Genomic DNA, 19,137 nt, shown 5'->3' with positions numbered 1-19,137 from the left:
CTTTGCAAAAAAACAGATCAGTTTTCTTTGGGAAAATGTGATGTGTCCACATTGTGATTTAGGGCATTTCCTGTCGGAGGGTCTAGGCCTACCCACACAAGTGAGGTACCATTTTTATTGGGAGACTTGGGGGAATGCTGGGTAGAAGGAAGTTGGTGGCTCCCCCTCAGATTCCAGAACTTCCCATCACCGAAATGTGAGGAAAAAGTGTTTTGTTGCCAAATTTTGAGGTTTGCAAAGGATTCTGGGTTACCCACAAGTCACCCCATCCTGGATTCCCTTAGGTGTCTAGTTTTAAAAAATGCACAGGTTTGGTAGGTTTCCCTAGGTGCCGGCTGAGCTAGAGGCCAAAATACACAGCGAGGGACTTTCCAAAAAACAGGTCAGATTTCAATGAAACACAGAATAGATGAACAGGTATTATTGCCCCTAGTCTTTCTCTAATTTTTCTCCATCCAAATATAAGACAGTGTGTAAAAAAAAAACATCTGTTTGAGAAATGCCCTGTAATTCACATGCTAGTATGAGGACCTCGGAATTCAGATATGTGCAAATAACCACAGCTTCTCAACACCTTATCTTGTGCCCTTTTTGGAAATACAAAGGTTTCCTTGATACCTATTTTTGACTCTTTATATTTTACCAAAATTTTTATTTGCTGTGTACCCAGTATACAATGAAAACCCATTGCAAGGTGCACCTCATTTATTGGCTCTGGTTACATAGGGTTCTTGATGAACCTACAAGCCCTATATATCTCCACATGCAGAAGAGTCTAGCAGACGTAACAGTATATTGCTTTTGAAAATCTGACATCGCAGGAAAAAGTTACAGAGTAAAACGTGGATAAAAATGGCTGTTTTTTCACCTCAGTTTCAATATTTTATTTATTTCAGCTGTTATTTTCTGTAGGAAAACCTTGAAGAATCTACACAAATGACCCCTTGCTGAATTCAAAATGTTGTCTACTTTTCATAAATGTTTAGCTATCCAGGATCTAGCATTGGTTTCACACCCATTTCTGTCACTAACTGGAAGGAGGTTAAAAGCACAAAAAATAGTTAAAATGGGGTATGTCCTAGTAAAATGCCAAAATGTGTGTTGAAAAATGTGGTTTTCTGATTCGCACAAACTCTGGGTACCTCTAGAATCCCTAGGATGTTGGAAAAAAAAGGACACAAATTTGGCATGGGTAGCATACGTGGACAAAAAGTTATGAGGGCTGAAGCGTGAACTGGCCCAAATAGCCAAAAAACGGTCTGGCACCTGAGGGGGAATAGGCCTGGCATCGAAAGTGTTAAAAATAACACTCCATCACAATGCATTAACAGTGCACAATACATTGACTTTATGCTTGTCATTCACTTATCACAGTGCTCCTCAGCCTTTTGTCTAGAGTTGAGCTACAGAAATACCATATACATACGTGCATACATGTAGACAGTTTAGTCTTTGGACAGGATGCAGTAAAGGCGTATAATTAATGATACTCCTAAAAGCTATTGCTCTGTGCTTTGCATAGGTAAACACTAACATACGTGGTGCCGAGGAAGGAACGGCTCTGTCCTGAGCCATGGTGGTTGTGTGATGAGGACGGAACGGTTCCGTCCTCATCACATGACCACCAAATCCATCAGTTGTAAACATCAAACGGATTTCATTTTTTGTTTTTTTGCCTCTGGAGCTGCGGAATAGCTTCCCCAGTTGCCTAAGGCATTGTTTTTTGGTTTCAATGTAATGACCATTGCGTGAATGGCGCGCTGACGTCATTACTTTAAAAGTGAAAGTGAAATGAGCAGATCAACACTTTTCACTTTCACTGCTTCCATTGTTATCTCAGCCCGAGCACCGAGAGCCAAAGCACATGCGAGAGGTATTGTTGGAAAGGGGAGAATCTCAAGCAGGGATCCACCCCACTAGACACCAGCATTTTTTTAAAGGAACAGGGAGTGGCCCCTTAGGCAAGGGCTGCTCCCATTATTTGAAAATACATTTTGGCCATTTTCACCTCCACCCGCTCAGGGGCAGATTGGCCTCATTTGTAGGCCAGTCTGCCCCCCGGTTGGGGGCAGAATACCACTAGACACCAAAGATTTAAAAAAAATATAAGTTGGGGAGTGGCCCCTTGAGCAAGGGCCACTCCCCTTCATGGGGTGAATATTTTGGCCATTTTCTGCTTACCCTGGGGGCAGATTGGCCTTATCTTTAGGGCTGTCCCCCAATATGGGTTGATTATTTTGGCTGTTTCTACACACACCCCCAACCGCCAGGCCAGATTGACCTTATTTTTAGGCCAATCTGCTCCCAGGAGCAAAAAAACACTAGGCTCCAGGGATTACTTTTTTATTTGTATTTGTATGGGTGGGGATTCCCGGCATGGGTATGGCCATACCTCCACCACCCAAAAAAATAAAAAGTATTTTTGCCCACCCTGAGGTGCAAATTGGGGGCAAATATCTCCATCTGCCCCCCCAGGGGGGCAGAAAGCCCACTAGACACAAAGGATTACCTTACTTTTGTAGGGGGGAAACAGTCTTTCTGCTCCCCTACGGACTAAAGCATCTCATTCCAATGGCAAGTAAGAGGGTATTTGATCCTTCAGGTGTTGTTTTCACAAATGAGCCAGGAGAGTTTTACTAACTGCCACTTTCATCCTACTTGCAATGGTGAACATCTGCACTTTTTGGACTTGGGCAGGCTGCCACCTGGAAAACCTACCAGACCCAGACAGTTCTAAAAACTTGACACTTGCAGTTGTCCAGGGTGGTGTGCTTTGCATCTGTCCCATAACCATTTTCTTACCCACAAAGCCCTGCAAGCCCAAATATTGACTAAAACACAAATTTTCCCACATTTCTTTGATGGAAACTTCTGGAATCTGTAGGACTCCACAAAATTCATACCATCCAGCATTGCCCCACTTCTGTTGATAAAAATGCTGTGTCACTTGCCTCAGCCACTTGTGTGGTTGGGCTTACTTCCAACGACAGGAACGTATCCAACCAGTGTCATTAGGAGTCCCCAAGCAAGGGCTCCCATTGCCTTTGGTATGATAAGTTCCTGTCACTAGCACTAGACCCAGCCAAACAAATGAGGTATCCTTTTTATCAGAAGAGGTAGGAGAATTCTGGGTGGAAGTATGTTTGTGGCTCTGTGCAGATTCCAGAACTTTCCACAACAGAAATGTGAGGAAAATGTGTATTTTAGTCAAAGTTTGAGGTTTGCAAGGGATTGTGGGTAACACAACCAGGTGAAAGCAACACAAGTCACCCCATCCTGGATTCCCCTGAGTGTCTAGTTTTCAAAAACGTACAGACTTGCTAGGTTTCCCGAGGTACCAGCTAAGCTAGCGTCCAAAAACCATAGCTACCCACTTTGCAAAAAGCAAGTCTATTTTGCGTAGAAAAAATGTATGTGTCCATGTTGTGTTTTGGGCTGTTTGCTGTCACGGGCACTAGCTTTACCCACACAAGTGGGGTACCATTGTTACTTAGGGGAATGCTGAGTGGTAGGAAGTGTGTGGCTCTGTGCAGATTCCAGAACGTTCCATCGCAGAAATGTGAGGAAAATGTGTTTTTTTTTTTTAGTCCAAGTTTGAGATTTGCAAGGGATTCTGGGTAAGACAACTAGGTAAGAGCCACACAAGGCACCACATCCTAAATTCCTTTAAGTGTCTAATTTAAAAAAATGTACAGGTTTGATAGGTTAGCCTATGCGCCAGCCCAGCTACTGCCCATAAACCACAGCAAGCCACTTTGTAAAAAAACGGTCAGTTTTGATTAGAAAAATGTGATGTATCCATGTTGCATTTTGGGTCGTTTCCTGTCATGGGCACTAGGCCTATCCACACAAGTGAGGTACCATTTTATTGGGAGACTTAGGGGAACACAGATTTGAAGAAAAAGTGCTATTACCAATTGTATTTCTCTGCATGCCCACCTTCCAAATGTAAGACAATGTGTAAAAAAGAAGTAATTTTGAGAAATACGCTCTAATTCACATGCTAGTATGGGTACCCACAGATTCAAAGATGTGAAAATAACCCCTGCTTGTAAACTCCATATCTTGTGCCCATTTCGGTCTCCTTGATATATACTTTTCACTATTTATATTTTACCATATGAATTGCTCTATATCTGGTATCCAGTAAAAAAACATTGCACGGTTCAGCTCAGTTATTGGCTTTGGGTAACATGAGTTCTTGGAAAACCCACATACCCTATATATTCCCACAACCAGAAGGGTCTGTCACAAATGCCTGTTTTGTACTACTAATTTTCAATGTTTTCAACATTTGTCTTTTTGGGGGGGGGGGGAACCTTGAAGGATCTACACAAACGACCCCTTGCTGAATGCAGCATTTTGTGTATTTTTCAGAAATATGTAGCTTTCCGAGATCCACCAATGGCTTCACACCCATTTCTATCACTAAGTCGAAAGCACAAAAAATAGGAAAAATGGTCTATGTCCCAGTAAAGTGCCAAAACTGTGTTGAAAAATTTGGTTTTCTGTTTCAAGTCTGCCTGTTCCTGAAAGCTGAGAAAAATCTCTCTCTCAAAAGGCATGGTCTTACACTTCGCGGTCACTGTGTAGGATCACCGTTGTTCTTGATTCATCAGTGTTTACTTTTTTTAATTATACTTCTTTGTTGTTCCACTCAGAATTGGCATATTGATTTAAGAAAGAGTTTGACTTCCTAAAGGATAAAGAAGCACTTCTCTACTATAATCAGCTGGCATTTTGGGAGAGAGATTTTTCTATGCCGTGGAATCCTAGGCTTACACTTCCCTTCCACCGACCTAGTTTTATATTCAGATTGGCTACCTGGGTCCACGGGTTACAGGGTTTGCCCCATTTTTTCGATATATAAATGTTCGTGAAAGCTGGGAAGATAGTAATTTCAGCACCGCAAATCCTTTGTTGATGACATTCTTCTGCAGCACTTTTTTCCCATTTTTCCCAAAAAAAACAAAATGTATTTTGGCTATTTTGGCTAATTTCTCGGTCCCCTCCAGGAGAATCCACAAATGATGTTGGAAAAAAGGATGCAAATTGGGAGTGGCTAGCTTATGTGGACAAAAATTCATGGGAGCCTAAGTGCGAACTACCCCAAATAGCCAAAAGCAGACTTAGCCCTGGGGTTGGTAAGGCCTGGAGCGAAAGTGTTAATATGTACCTTGTGTTTATCATGTTTTTTTCATACTTGTATAAAGCTATAGCTAAAGTAAATAAACTGGATTCAAAAGCGAAATACTACTATTGCATGAAGCATGCATTTTCAGTGAATGCAAACTTTGTGACTTTGTCTCACTTCCCTTCCCAAAAATGAAAGCATAGCAACTATTGGTTCTAGTGCACTGCGCTTCTCGCAACATTTAGTAACACACCATAGCGTTCAGATCCACACAGACTCTTCATCTAGATTCCCTTCCTGTTCACGACTTGCCAATGTTTACATTTACGATCAAGTACTTCAAAGACAATACCAATTAATGTTCTGCTTGGAAACCGGCTCTGTGAAGGCTCCAATAGTTCACACTTTGTTGACACTTGCTTACATTACATTGACAGGGACTTTTAACATAAACATAGCCTTTGTTTCCTCTCTCCCTATTCACAGTACTAGCCTTTCTTTTTTATTTAAAGTAAAAGGAGCTGTCAATTACAAAGTGCCACTACTAAAAGAAGTTTATCTTCTTTACGATCTGTCATTACAGTATCATACAGCCTCTTACCAATGGTCTTTAACAAATCATGTTGTATTAAAAATATCTATATCGGAGTGTGGCCACGACAGGAATGGAGTGGGACATGCCCCGATGCCTGGGACACCCCTGTGGGTTGCAGCTAGCCTGAAGCTGTCCTCGTCTGGTGCACTGTCTGGCCGCCATTGTAGGTGTGTGCTTGACTGCCGGGCTCTGCTGGGCCTGTCCTCTCAGGCCGTCCGGCAGCCCCTTCAATGGTAGGGGCTGCAGCCCGAGTCTTGCGCAGGCTCAGACTAGCTATCCTTGCCTGCCGGCTACCTGGGGTCCATGTAGCAGGCGGTTGGGGACTCGTTGGCCCGCCATTTTGGATGACCGGCACTGCCGAAGAGATCACCCGGGCATAGTCCGGCGGCCCCCGTGATCACCGCCCTCACCTGGCCGAGCTGTGGAGGTACCAATTGAACCCTACGAGGCACCTGAAGCAGCCGCCCTCTTCCTTCCTTAGTGGGAGGACTGAGACCCTAGTGGCCCGAGCTGAAATAACCAGAATGTAGCAAGGGGACATGGAGTGAGATCCCGCTCCAGCTGGTAAGCTCTATGAACTTCAGCCTGGCGGGGGGCTTGCATTTGGCACCCCTGGAGCCCTCCCTATGCAACCAGTGTCTTCCTATATGACCAGTTGCTTGAACTAGGGCTTGGCTCCCCGTGCTGTGGCAACTCACTGAGATCTGGTCTAACCTAGCCCATAGACATCAGCTACAGGCCATCGAGCTAAGGGCAAAATAACCAGGCCAAGCTTAAGAGAGTAAAAGGCAGCTTTATTGGACAGGTAAGCAATGCTGAAACCTTTAAAACATTTTACAATGTATAACCCCAGCCTCACTAATACAAAACCAAACTAACACCCCATCCTTAACCTCCCACCCAGACCACACAAATCCTGAGAGCATTCTTCCATGCTTCAATCTTCCCCATTCCCTTTCTTTCATTCACTGACCTTCCCCGTGACTTCCCCATTGCTCCCGGGTGTCCCCTATGCCAACCTGGAAACATCAGGAACAACAATGCCGGAACCATGTCAATGTTGTTAACGCAAGTGGAACACTTGCGTCAATAACGACTCCCTTTTCTCTGCCTTAACCACGCATGTGCTAAACAACGCACATGCGTGGTTAAGACAGAGAAAAATGGAGAGTGCATCGGGAGAGGACGCAGTCAGGTAAGTGGGGTTGGGGAGTAGTTTTTAGGGATGGGGTCAGGGTAGTTTGGTTTTTTAGGGGCAGGGTAGGGGAGTCGGGGTAGTTCTGGTTCTAAGGGGCAGCGGATCTGGGTAGTTCTGTTTTTATTGGCAAGGGTAATTTTGTTTTTGGGGGGTGGGGCGGGATAGTTTGGTTTTTGGAGTGGGGGCTGGGGGATCGGGTAGTTTGGTTTACGGGGGTGGGTAATCGGGGTAGTTTTGTTTTTTGGGATGGATCGGGGTAGTTTTGGTTTTTGGGGGTGGGGGATCGGGGTAGTTTTGATTTTGTGGGTGGGGCGGTCGGGTGCTTTTCTTTTTGGGGGTGGAGGGGTCAGGGTAGTTTTGTTTTTGGGGTGGGGGTGAAGGGTCGGGGTAGTTTGGTTTTTGGGGGTGGGGGAATGGGATGCTTTTGTTTTTGGGGGTGGGGGTCGGAGTATGGTTTTTATGGAGTCAGTTGTTTTTAGGGCTGGTGGGGGAGGTCAGGGAAGGGGTTAGGGCTCAGGGTGGGTGGGAGGTAATGGGGTAGTTTTATTTTTAGGGGTGGGGTACTTCTGGGCCTTAGGGCAGGTGGGGGCTCGCATGCTAGAACCACGGTAACAACGCAGTTACCGCATGCGCGGTTCCAGCGTTCGTTGTTCCATCACACATTCCTGCCAACCCCAAGTCTGTACTGCCTCTAATCCTTTCACCTGACTGCGCACCACACCTACTGCCACCTTTCCAAGTGACAATAAAGCCTAAGAACTGCAAACCTATGTGCAGCAAAGCACACAGATGTACCTAAAGAAAATTGGGAGGGAAGGAGGACACACATTTTCTTTACGTCGGCCCTATAGGGCCACAGCGTCGCAATGGCACTGATCCCACTAACGGTTATTTTTAACATGTACTCCACCCACCCGTGATAACCAGCCAATCAACTCACCCCTTAGTTTTACCACTCGCCCGAAGAACCCCGGGGGTAGACATCCTATGGATGCCACCCCCATGAGCTCCCATTGGGCGAGAGGGCAAAATAACCAGGCCAAGATTAAGAGAGTAAAAGGCCGCTTTATTGAACAGGTAAGCAGTTCTGAAACCTTTAAAACATTTTACAATGTATAACCTGAGACTCACTAATACAAAACCAAACTAACACCCCACCCTTAAACCTCCCCCCCAAACCACCCAAATCCTGAGAGCATTCTTCCAGGCTTCAATCTTCCCCATTCTCTTTATTTCATTCACTGACCTTCCCAGTAAATCCCCCATTGCTCCCCGGTGTCCCCTCTGCCAACCCCTAGTCTGTACTGCCCCCAATCCTTCCTGCTTACTGCGCCACCAGGAAAAACCCTGATAAGGACTTATTTCCTGTCCCCACCAAGGCTTCTCCACTCTCAAGTTATGTTGTTCCAAATAAACCAACAACTTTGGTCTGTAACAAGTAAACTGCCGCCCAAGCAGGCAGACATCACAAGAATGCCTTGTAAGTAAACCAAGAGGAAACTAATTTATTTGACCCCAGAAGCTATTTTACCAGCAACACCTTTGAATAGCTAAGGTTGACACCAGTTTTTCTCTTATTTCAAGAAGATATAATTCTGTCCCCATGAATGAAAGAAGTACCCCATCTTGTCTGAAAAATTGGAACTCCTCCCTCTTAATATTGCTATGCTCCAACCAAGCTAGTCCTCTGTTTTTACAAAAGCGTGATATTTTCCTGTTACCTTGTGCCTGCCCCTCTCCACTGCTGTGTATTTCACTGCACCCTCCAAACTCTTCTAGGCACTTAAGCTGTTACCACTATTTTCGTCTCTGACTACGACCCTCCAATGATATCCAGATCCTTCTTCATTTCTTTAATCAAGCCCAAACCTATTTGGGCATGATTCAATAAACAAGGTAGCAGTTGTCCCCATCTCATGCCTCCTCCCTCCCCACCATTCAATGTTTAAACCATTGCTCCTGAAACCCATATTCCTTCCAAAAAGTCTGCGGTCAGTTTGATTTGCAACCCACTTAACGAAAGAGTGTCCAACTATCCAAATTGACAGAAAAGCCACAGCTGGGCCAGCTACACAACCTGACATAAGAGAAAAATGTTAGATATGTTTTACAATTTAAGCATCCTCAATCTCTCTAATGTACCGCAAACAGCAATTGGATGACCATCAACCCAGTTTTTTCACCTCTTTGATTGAAAAGCCTAGCCTTGCCGCTTCGGACGCTGCACCTATACCGAAACAATGAGTGCCAAAATGAAATGGGTCTAAACCAGTGTTACTAAGCGCCTTCCTCAGGACACCCAATACTTGTAAGGCTGTTAGCCTTGTGCCATCCTGATGAATGAATATGAACCCTGACTCACCTCCTTTAACTGCTTTGAAAGTCAACCAGTTCACTAGGCATACTAACCCTCCCACCTGTACCCTTCACATGTTCATCTTTTAACCCTCCCTCCTTTGAGTTAACCAATAGCTTAGATATTCTGAATGCACCAAAAAACAGCCATGACATGCATACCTTAAACAAACCTTGTTCATATTGTGAAAAACATATATTCCCTAAACATTTTAACAAACTTACCAACAATTTCATGGAGATAGGATCCCTTGTTAGCCTGGCTCTCTGATTTTCTTCAGCCCATCCTTGCAACAATCTCCTTCCCATTTCACCAGCTGAAGGCTCATCACCCCAGAAAAACTTACCATAGAAACTCAGGCCGCCTAACTTACCATAACAGTCCTGAACATCTCGCTACCTGCCATTCGCACCTATACTTAAGAGCTCCTCCCAAGCTCTTCTATAAGCCCTTCTAGTGCTCTCTGCTAGCGATTTCTCAATCAAATCCAACATTCTCAATCTCTAAAATTCCATACCTCCTGCGCGACTTGTGTTTTCTGCAGTTCTGCTCTGGGCACCAAACCACAGAATCTCTGCCACTGTGAACAAGATAATGCATCCGCTATATTATTGTTCACTCCTGGCACATGCTTGGCTCTGAAGACGATATTAAACATCAGGCAACCCAGCATAAATCTTTGCAGCACTCTTAAAAGGTGCTTGTCCTTGACTCTCTGACCATTGACCAAATGCACTACTGTTTTGTTCTCAAGGTCTTTCCCCCATCCTCCCAATGCAAACAACAAAGGGAAACACTCAAAAAATGCAACGCTCCTTTTTCCCTTACCCACTTCTCTGGCCATTCTTCTGCATACCATTTTCCCTCCCAGAACACTCCAAAGCCATTAGCAGCAGCTGCATCTGAAAATATCTGAACCATCCAATTGAAATCCACATCAGGGTACCACATGGTTACGCCATTGAAATCCTTCAGAAATTTTAACCACAATACAAAGCCTGCTCTCATAGCCTCTGTAATCCTGACCGTATGGTGTGCAAGCTAACCCCTGACATAGAGAAACCAAGCTTCCTACAGAATGCCCTTCCAGCTTTTACCACCTTACAAGCGAAATTGAGAAGACCTAGCAGTAACTGCAACTTGGGTGCTTTTATTGTTTCATCTAGGGTCTCAATAATCTCCCTAAATTTCTCCTGGGGATGCCTCACCTCCACCTTCACAGTATCCAACTCAATTCCAAGGTACACCAGACAAGTACTCGGCCCTCCATTTTCTCTGGAGCCAAAGGTACACCAAAAGTTTTTGCCATGGCCTGAAATTGTGCCAATGAATCTGTACACTCTTGGCTCCCGCCGCAACGTATGAACAAAAAATCATCCAAATAGTGTGTAATCTTTTCTTTTCTTGTTGTACAAGTGAAACACCACTACAAAAGGCTACTGAAAGATTCAAACTGCAAGAAATGGAACAGCCCATTGGCAAAACCTTATTGACGTACAGCTGATTATCAAACTGGATTCCCAACAATGAAAAATCCAAAGGATGCACTGGTAACAGCCAAAATGCTGACTTGATATCACATTTTGTTAGTTCTGCTGCTGGACCTACCATGTGTATTAGCTTGGTAGCTACAATTAAACTTAACTGTGACATCCTCTTTCGCTATGTAAGCATTAACTGATAGCCCTTCTGGCCAAGAAAGGTGATGTATCATACGAAACTCACACCTGTTCTTTTTTTGGGACTACCCCCAATGGAGATATCATCAAATCAGGTAAAGGCCAGTGATCAAAGGGGCCTGCCATTCTTCCTTCTGCCACCTCTTTGCCCAGTTTCTCTTTTATTATATGGTGATGCTCCTTTGCTGATTTCAAATTGTCTCTGAACCTCCATACCCTTTGACCTTGGTAACCCAACCTGAAACCTTCTTTATAGCACCACTCCAGTTTCACTGCATCTTCTTTGTTTGGGTAAAATTTCAACCAGTAACTCAAAACTTCCAACTTAATTGGAGTAAAAGCCCTTTTGTCCAGATTGAAAGGATCCCCCTCCCCCGCTACCTTTCCCGCTTGTAGCAAAACCACATTGCTTCCCGAAACACTGCATGACTGCATGCCTACCTCCACATTTTGAGCATTCACGTGTATATCTGCATGGGTTTCTCAGGCAATGACCCCTACTGAATCCCCAACATGCACTTGAAAAAGCCTCCATAATTACTGGAACTGCCTGCCTTCCGTGGTCCACCACATACTCCGGTCCCTTGCTGGTGTGAGTCCATAGTGGCCTCTATTAGCGATCTCTACTGCTGTCACTCTGCACTGGGGCTGTTATCTGATCCCTGGCAAATGCAGGTTGCCTATGGTGGGGGGCTCTGTCGCTAAAGCTCCTTCCTTCCCCTCTGCTGTTCTACTCGTGGGTCAACACCTACTTGAGCCTCGTGGACCTTATTGGGTCCCTATCCCATTGTCTCTACCCCATCCATATCATTGGCCCGGTGGGGGAGTACTGACAATCGCTCAGGCCGTCTGCCAGTGCTGCACACAACCACATACAAACAAATGCATTATGCCAATGCTTAAGCCTGCCAAGGAGAGCTCTGTCACCTCCTTATGGCACAAGGAAGTGCCAGCTGATATGGACTTTAAGCAGCCCAACACCCCAGCAGCAGCTGGAGGCTCAGCTTCTGGTCCCATCTCACAGGACTACTTGGAGCAATTTCTCAAGGACACTCACTAAGAAATAGGCTCCCTCAAAGCAGACTTAAAATCTTGCTTCCAAGGCCTATGCCGCAACATCACTGATATAGGGACACAAGGAGATGATGAGGGAGAAACAGCCGACTCCTGAGGGGCGTACCAAGACATGTTGTGACATAGAGTAGCAACCAGCAGCGGCTCCTCCACTATGGCAGAGGAGGATCGCCCCCCCCCCCCCACCTCCGAGAGCAGCAGCCTCTGCAACCTTTAACAATAAAATGATAATAAACTTTATTATTGTTTTATTATTAAAGGGGGGGGGGGTAAATGGGGGATGAGAGACTCCCCCTCAGTGCACATATATGTTAGGCCAGCCGTCCGTCTCGATCCAGTCAAACGCACATGTGCACTGTGCTCTCTACAACCCAGCACTGTGTTGCTGGGCTGGAGAGAGTAAGCACAGGCTCTCAGTTTGCCTAGGAGTGCCCAGCTAGTGCGCTCCAGCCAATACTAATGCTGCTTTCATGCAGCATTAAGATTGGTCGCAGGACATAGGAGCTGCAAGTGGAGCTGCAAGCCTAGCAGGAAGAACTTGAAAATAGAAGTCACCATAACAATATCTGCTTTTGGGTACTTTCCCGGTGTGCCAAAGGAGAGGACATCATGGCCTTCACAACAGAACTTCTCTAGACGATCCTGGGGTGATCCTGGAGCTGTCTGTGTGAAGCTTGATAGGGCTCATGAGTGGCCTTAATCCCGGGGAGGATAGACAAAGTACCAGACATTCTCACAAGAGTCCGCTTCTTCACTGAAAAGGAGGCCATCCTATAAGCGTCTAGGGGAAAAGGGGACCTTGTCTATCACTGCCACAAAGTGCAGCTCTTCCAAGACCTCTCCCCAGTCACTTTGCATGAGAGGCATGACTTCAAACCAATCACTTAAAAACTGAGAGTGCTGGACACCCAATATCAGTGGGGTCATCCATTTGCCCTCATGTTCCAATGGCGGGGGACGCAGCAACTGCACCACTTATTGGCAGAGTCAAAAAAACAGTTGTATATCTCTGAAGACACAGCTGATGGAGAGGCTTCTCTGCCCCGGGCAGCCCACTGCTCAGCACCAGGCATGTGCCATTCCATGACAGCCATTGCGACATCACATGCCTAGCTACCCTGCACATCGCGCTTGCTTGTAGACCCTTCTCATCCACTTCCTCTCCATCCCCCATAAACATAAACCATAAAGACATCTAGTTTTCAAAATATTATGACTTCACAGAAAAGGCATTTAGTTATCAAAATATAACTGCATAGCATAGCTAAGAAACTTTTGTGATAATGAACTACAGGTTCTAACTGAGGAGGTGGAGAAGAAAGGACCCACGCTCCTGGGCTCTTCTTGTTTCCAAAAGCAGTCAAAAATAAACACAGACTTAGAGCAGTCTCATCCAGAAGGTGCAGCTTTCTCGTCCCACCCCTTTGCAATTAATAACTTTAAGAAACATTCTCAGGACTTCAGACGCCATGCACCCGACCTTTCAAATCACAGGCTTGAAAACTGGAGCAGGAACAGCTCTGACACTTACACCATGGGAGGGGCTGCAAGAGGTACCAATCACCTATCCAGTATTGTGGTCATATAAGATTGATTACAAACCGGAGGTGTTGAGGAAACAGGGGAGCTTTTTTGACATTTTGCACTTTATTTGTATACATGGGTTCTCATCACTATTGCTTTTTTTTTTTTAAACAGACATATGAGTGGCGCAAAAAGAAGGATGCTTGTATGATGCATCATAATACAGAAATTGTTGGTAAATGTTGATTTAATGTTGTAAAATACATTGACCTCTGAAATGGCATGTAATTCAACAACAACATTAACATGGCAGAGGCAGCCACAAGGTAACCTGGTCAGCTTCTGAACCAGAGGGATGGTCAGCTGCTGAACCACGCCCAGACACAAATGAGGTTCCTACATCTCAAGTCAGCAGGGAAATTATACTGAGGTTGGAGCAGATATGCCAAAACTACAAAACTATCAGCTACCCAGGGCACACTTCTTTGATGGAAAACGCCAACACCTCTACTGCAGCTGTTGTAGTTACCAGTGAACGCCTCACCACAATCTGTGAGAACTTAACAAATTCAGTCTGTCTCCAACACAATTATTGTAGGTCTGCAAAGAGACACTGCATACAGATGTGAAGAGACTGACCAGTGCTAATGTAATGTAGACTAGTCTAGGGCAATAGCTAATCATAGGCCATAGGCTGCACAACAAGAGAATTCACCTTCACCTGCAAGCTTGTTAATGGGAAAGTTGCATTTTTCGTAGCAGCAGCTACACATGCAAGGGCCCTGTAGTGAAGAAATGTAGGCAGTTGCCTTCTGCTACTGTGCCTGCACAACTAAAAGTCACACTGACTACATCCCCTCCCTTCCAGTTCAGCCCTATCCTCCCAGCGACCTCCCCCTTCAAGCCTCAGAGGCGGTATACCAATATCACTTGGGCTGACAAAGCACCTGACAAGAACGCTCCAGTCAATAGGACAACGACCTCTGACATGGTAATTTCTAATTTTATTTTGTGATAAGGTGGTGGAAGTATTTCAGGACTGATGTGGCAGGCACCCTGAATATCAAACTCACAGTATTGGTGGGACAGAATATCGAGGACAAAAATTAGGAAAAAAAAATATTGACAGGTAAGTCTAGATTTTCTATACTTAACTCCACATATTGATGGATTCATTTCTTATTTGAAGACAATCATAAAAGATAACATAACACATACCATTTGTGCAAAAATACATAACAATTCATTCAGTAATAATCATAAAAATACAGATATCTCCCATAGTAAGAATCTAAACTCTTACGATAAAATACAGCTGATTTAAGAAAAGAATACATCAATACTAGGAAGTAAATGTAAAAAGCGAAGTGCAACTCTGCATTTCTTAAAATTGTATAGCCTGAAAAGAGGTCATAAATAAAAATTTCTAAAAGGTTTATAAAACATACAAGACAGAGTAAAGTGCGGTAGGGAGTGGGATGAAGTGTTACAACAGGTACATTTAATCCCTTCCGGTTTACAGAAACACCCTAGTTGAAAGCATAACATTTGGCAAATGGTATCAGTTCTAAATCTCAGCAAAAAAGCTCTCTCCCAGTTCTTGCACACATACAATAAATATGGTTCAGGGCCTGGATTAGTTCCTGAAATAGTATAATTTCTGACGAGGGTTGTTTGTTTCCATCTTTTCCCTTTCAGCACCACATATATCCATGAATAAACATTTGACAAAGTGATTATACATTTGTCTTATTAACATAGGATTATTGTCAGACCTGACAGCCTTAGGGTGGTCATCCCCCAAATTTTTGCATATCTCTCTCCATTTTTCTGACCCTGTTTTTGCTGGTTTTAGAACTCTGTTGTCTTTACCACTGCTGACCAGTGCTAAAGTGCATGTGCTCTATCCCCTATACATGGTAACATTGGCTCCTACCCAATTGCCATATTTAATTTACCTGTAAGTCCCTAGTAAAGTGCACTAGGGGTGCCCAGGGGCTGTACATTAAATGCTACTAGTGGGCCTACAGCACTGATTGTGCCACCCACCTAAGTAGCCCCTTAACCATGTCTCAGGCTTGCCATTGCAAGGCCTGTGTGTGCAGTTTCACGGCCACTTCAACTTAGCATTTAAAACTACTTGTCAAGCCTTAACTTCCCTTTTTCTATGTCACCACTAAGGTAGGCCAAAGGTAAACCATATGGCAGGGTGCTATGTAAGTAAAAGGCAGGATATGTACTTATGTGTTTACATGTCCTGGTAGTGAAAAACACACAAATGTGATTCTCACTACTGTGAGGCCTGCTTCTCTCATAGACCAGCATTATAACTGCCTTTATACTTTTAAGTGGTAGATTCTGATCTAAAAGGAGTAGCCCTGTCATGTTTAGTATGGCCATATTCGTAATTGAAAATCCTGCTTACTGGCGAAGTTGGATTTAATATTACTATTTTAGAAATGTCACTTTTAGAAAGTGGACATTTCTCTGCACTTACTGCCATCTGTGCCTTACAGTCTGTCTCCAATCCATGTCTGGTCTGTGCTGGTTGACAACTCCCCTTGTGCATTCCACCCAGACAGCCATAAACTCAGGGCACTCAGTCTCATCAGCGTTCATCTTCATACACAATGGGCTTCCCTGGGCAGGAGGGGCAGAGGGGCTCTCTCTTACACTTCAAATGCCAGTGGCCTGCACTCACAAAGGGCTGATAACTCCCACAGGGATCCTGACAGACAGGACTGGGTTGAATGGGGAACTTGTGCATTTCAAAACCACTCTTTGAAGATTCCCCCCCCACTTCAAAGGCATCTTTAAGTATATATACTGGGTCTGTAACCCTCCAAAATTAGACATTTTTGGACCTACCACAGGACTCTGTCAGAGGGACTGCCTGATTGCCCAAAGGACTCATCTGAACTGCTTTGCTGGAAAGACTGCTGACCTGCTTGTTGCTCTGCTGCCTGCTGGCCCCTGTCTCTTCTGGAAGGACTCTGCCTTGCTCCACAAGTGCTCTCCAAGGGATTGGATTAAGCTTGCCTCCTGTTCCCAAGTCTCAGGGACATCAAAGACTTGAACCGTCTGCACCTGGATTCTACAAGCTGTGATTCTGCGCTGCCTTGGAAGTGGCCCTATGGTGCTTTACCTTCTGTGGTGTGCATCAGAACTGCAGCAAAGCAATGTGAAGCCTCGGCGTGCAGCTGCCAGCCTCACTGGACTGAACGCCAAGTGGCGTGAAGCCCCGCAAATCCTTGCTGCACAGTTGCCAACCCATCGGACCCAACGCACCTCTGCGGCAAGCCCTTAGAGCCTCGCCGCACAGTTTCCCAGGATCGAGGCAAAGTGATGCCAAGCCCCGCAAAGCCTCACTGCACAGCTTCCTGGGATCAACGCAAAGCGACACCAAGCTCTGCAAAGCCTCGCCACACAGCTTCCCAGAACTGACACCTGACGACACGAAGCCTCGCAAAGCCAAGCCACACAGACCGCGCACCAGGACATAAGGTACTGTGTTCAGCGGGCCCAAGTGTGTCACTGTAGCCAGCCCGTGCACCATCGTATTCGGCTTGAATTTGTGACTCTATCCCGGTCCAGCGCGACCAGATAACTACAGTGGTTCTTTGCGCTGCTATGCACTATTTTCACCTAAATCTTTAAAATTGCATTTCTAAGGATCTACTTATTGGATTTCTGTGTTTTTGGTCTTATTTTATTCAGATAAGTATTATCTATTTTTCTAATCTGGTGTGGAGTACTTTTTGTGGTGTTTTCATTGTGTTAATATATGAGTTATTGTACAAATAAATTACACATTGCCTTCTAAGTTAAGCCTGCGTGCTCTGTGCCAAGCTACCAGAGAATGAGCACAGGATAATTTCGGTTGTTTTGTGACTTACCCTGACTAGGATGTATACCTCCGCCAACTAGAGATCAATTTCTAACATTGGTGATCAGCGGTGAGGCTAGGACTTGTGTTTGTGCAGTGCAATACAATAGCTACGTGTACACTACCTACCCACATTTAAAGACCATTCTGATTTTTTTTCTTCTTCTGCAAGCTTTCCCTGCTGTACATTTTTAATCCATTCTAAACATCATGTCTCTAGCTGGGCTTACAAGTGGAGCTGGGGAGTTTGACCAGGCTAAGCTGGAGAAATACACAGTTACCCAGCTGAAGGGACTTTTCAAAGAGATTGGTGTAGCTGCCGGTGGAGCTTCTAAGAAGGGAGAGTTTCAAAAGGTGTTGAGGGCCTGGGCAGAGTCCCACCCCCAAGAGAATGATGAGTTGGGGGGAGTCTGAGAAGGGCTCTTCCGAGGAGCAGCCAACAGCATTTGAGAATGAGAACCCTAGATTTGTGCTATCTGTGAGACCAGGGAGCAGCGTCTCAAGTCATGGCCTGACCCCCAGAGGAAAGGAGAGAGGAGAGAGAATTCCAGCTGCAGTTGGCAAGATTAAAAATAGAGGCAGAGGAGAGAAGAGGAGAGCTGGAAGGCAGGATGAGAGGGAAACTGAAGCTGAATGGGCTGAAAGAGCCCCAGCAGAGAAGAAACTGTTGTTGACTCATGAACTGAGTCTAAAGGAGTCGGAACTCAAGGCCAGGCAGGCAGATTCCAGCAGTGATGGTGGCAGCATACATACAGTACCTGACTGAAACAAGAAGGTCTGCATACCCAAGGATTTGGAGCCCAGGTACGTGGAGGGCGATGACATTGATAAGTGGTAAGTGGTTTTCTGCCTATGAAGTTGCACTGGGGGCACATGGGGTCCCCAAAGAGCACTGGGTCGCAGGCCTGTGGAAACATGTGCCAACACTTGGGAGGGACACACTTCTAACATTAGAGGTTGGGGATCAGACCAAGTACACTCCCATGCAAGCCATTTTACTTGCCGAATTTGGACTGACCCCTGAGAAGTATTGCCATAGATACAGGGACAGTCAAAAGCTACACAACCAATACCTGGGTAGATTTCATTGACTACTCCAGTAAGGCAATGAATGGCTGGGTGCATGGCAGCAAAGTCAGTGATTGTTGGGTTGTACAATTTAATACTGAGAGAACAAATGCTCAGTACTTGCTTTACAGAGTTGCACCAGCACCTAGTTGACAGTAAGCTGACTGATTCCAGGAATCTTGCTGAGGTGCGAACCTCTGAGCTTGCACCAGAGTGTCCAAAAAGTTATCTGTTGGGGAGCGGCACTCACAAAGGTGGTCAAGGTTCCAAACAAAAGAACAAAGGGGGAGAAAAAAAATAAAAATAAGGAGTTCTGTAAAGGCCTGGAAATAATTCCGAAGGGAGTAGTGGTAACCAGTCCCTCCCTGATCGTAAGAAGAAAGAGTTTTTTGATCAGGGAGTTGGGCTCCCCAATGTGCAGAGTGCTCCAAGTACGGTCACTCTAAGGGTGACTCCAAATGTCTAAAGAGGGCACAGGCCCCCCACTGGTGAGCAGACACCTGGGTTGGCTAGTGTAGCACTCGGGGAGGAGGTAGTCCCAGATAGTTTTGGGGGACAGAAAGAGATAACTTTAGTGCCCCTCAGGGATGCAGTTATGGTGCCAAAAGCCCACATGCCTTCCA

Source organism: Pleurodeles waltl, chromosome 9 (genome assembly GCF_031143425.1).
Source record: "Pleurodeles waltl isolate 20211129_DDA chromosome 9, aPleWal1.hap1.20221129, whole genome shotgun sequence".
Taxonomy (NCBI): domain Eukaryota; kingdom Metazoa; phylum Chordata; class Amphibia; order Caudata; family Salamandridae; genus Pleurodeles; species Pleurodeles waltl.
This window is presented reverse-complemented; position numbering follows the sequence as displayed.